Below are 2,989 nucleotides of genomic sequence, written 5' to 3'. Positions count from 1 at the left end.
AGAGAGAGAGAGATGGAAAAACTACGATACGGTGATAAGGTGAAAGTCAGAATTTGAAAGCCACGATGTTGTCTGGTGATCATGTCTTGCTGCTAGGCTCCTTGCTAGCTTTTACGGTGATCTGTTGGGACTCCTAGCTCGTAGATTATGACATTCTTAAGGTCAAAGTCTGCATTGTAGATCGTATATTCTGCGGTGCAATCTACAATATGGATTTTGACCTCAAGAACAGAATAAGAACGATACGACAGATTTCGACCTCCACGTTGACAGTGACCAGCCGGCCGGGGACTTCGTGGATTATGGCATTCTTAAAATCAAAATCAGTATTGTAGATTATATATTCTGCTAGACAGATCACAGTACAATCTACAACACTGATTTTGACCTTAAGAACACATAATAACTACGATACGGCCGACTTGGACCTCAATAATCGTTTACGTCGACCGGTTGATGACTCCGGTGGATTATAGCATTCTTAAAGTTAAAGCCGGAATTGTAGATTATATATTCTGCTAGACAGTTTACAATCTACAACACAAACTTTGACATTTAGAAAACAGATAAACTACGATACCTAGCTACTTCGACCTCGAGAGTTCAATCCCAAGGCTAGGGACCTAGGGTGAATGAGGTACTGAGTACTAACACAGACCTAGAGCCCTTCTTATAAGGTTGGCAGGAGCCCAGAGTACTGCCACATCCCAATCAACTTGCCAATAAAAATAGACAAACAATGATCAAGTTGATTTGGTTAGGTGAATACATATGCATGGCTCACCAGTAAGTCAGATGCTTCATCATGTTCTCCATTATATAGATCGATAAGCAGAATGGGTTGATATATTCATATGTATGATTTATTCATCTCTGAATGTGTCCAGAGCTTTTCTCATAATTAAGTTGCCACATGACAAACAAAACGATGGCAATTTTGTAAGTGGTGAGAGAACTTGAAAAAAATGCATCGATCATTAGAATTATTCGGGGATGACACAATAATATTTCATCATCTGGTTCAGTGGCGGAGCCAGGATGATATTGTTACCCGGGTTAATTGTAACACATCAAATTTCAACCAGTGTGATTTTGGGAAATTTTTTGTTAATTTGAGAGCCGTGAAAGAGATTACCGAGCTCAAATAAGTCGTCGATTGAGACAGTCAATCAGCTCACTAAAAGGACTAAAATCGATGAGAATTTAAGAGTCGTGGATTAACAATCAAAGTTTAGGAGATGAGAAGACGACGTTTGTGATTTTGGGAATTAAGACTTGAGAGTAGCTAATTAATGTCTAGCCAAAACGATGTCAGCTTGATTAACAGTAATCTACATGCATTCCACAAGATAGTTGTGATTCACACAGGTATATTCTCATATCACACTCTCTACGATGCAATCTGTCAACCTAGATCCAAATATTAAGCATCACACTTGACCTTTCATCCCCGTATCAAATTTTAACCTTTAATAAACCCTAGCTCTAGAAATACTACTAAAACCCATAACTCCTGAAGCTTACATATGTCACTTACTCATTGATTAGAGATCAATATAACTAATTATTATGTCCCATCATTCAAATGCAAATGATATATATATATATATAGCCCCCTTCTATCGAGGGATTCTTATTTTTGGTCACTTTCTAAGGATAGGGCATTACACCACTTCCCAATTGAATTTTTACATCTCCACCGTTCATATCTTAGGTCTATATGAGTAGATCACCTCTACAAAATTTCATATGATTTAGTGATCGTTAAGGCTTTCAAAAGTTTGATTTAGTTTTAATGATCTTGAACGGTCCAGCTTATGTCAAACTAAAACCGTTGAAGGTTATTAAAACTAAATTGAACTTTTGAAAGCCTTAACGATCACCAAATCATATGAAATTTTATAGAGGTGATCTACTCATATAGACCTAAGATATGAACGGTGGAGATGTAAAATTATAATCGGGAAGTTGGTGTAATGTCCTATCCCTATAAATGGCTTAAAATAGGGATCCCTCATTAGAAGGGCTCTGTGTATATATTTATATATAGTCGTTTTCAAATACGGAGGTCTGTATCTTTCAAAAAATGCGGATGATCAACGTTGGCCGTTGGATCATCTTAAATAGACTTCAACGGCCATGATTAAAATAGACAAAAGGATGTTTTAAAAGGCTAGATGGATCTTGGATTCGACCCGGGTCGAAGATAAAACCCGTTTGCAGAGAACAAACGCGGAGAGGAACCGAGGCACCAAGCTGTTGATTTCTGATAGTGGACGTGTTTGAGGAACAGAAGAATTGGTGGTATTGAAAAGTGAAAACTGGGTGAACAAGAATTAGGCCTCAATGGTTCCTTGAACCAAGGAGCTGTTGGGAGCAAAGTTCTGCATTGATAAATGCAACGATTCTCCTCTCCATCTTGTCTTGGATCTTCTTCGTTAATTGTTGCACAGATTCAACTGGGTGGAGCCCAAGGAGGTCACTCTTGACGCCGTTATGACCATAACGGAGCTGATCATCCGATTTCATGCTCAATTTTCTTCGGTGCTCAATTCCTCTTCGTCTCCGTTTTATCACTTTCATGTAAGACCCGGGTCGAATCCAAGATCCATCTAGCCTTTTAAAACATCCATTTTGTCTGTTTTAATCATGGCCATTGAAGTCTATTTAAGATGATCCAACGGCCAACGTTGATCATCCGCATTTTTTGAAAGATACGGACCTCCGTATCTGAAAACGACTATATGTGTGTATATATACATAAAGCTCATCAGGTGCGGACGTCCGCACCAAAGTTTTAGTGCGGATTTCTATTTTTACATCACTTCCCGATCAAATTTCCTCAAACTTCTTTCTAGACATATCTAGATCATCTTGTGTAGATCATCTCTGTAAAATTTCAGCCAATTTGGTGATCGTTAAGACCCTCAAAATCGAAAAACAAATCGACGGCCTGTATTTTGTCCGATTCAGGTATATAACAGAAAAA

Source organism: Fragaria vesca, linkage group LG6 (assembly GCF_000184155.1).
Source record: "Fragaria vesca subsp. vesca linkage group LG6, FraVesHawaii_1.0, whole genome shotgun sequence".
Taxonomy (NCBI): Eukaryota; Viridiplantae; Streptophyta; class Magnoliopsida; order Rosales; family Rosaceae; genus Fragaria; species Fragaria vesca.
Note: the sequence above shows the minus strand (reverse complement) of the source record.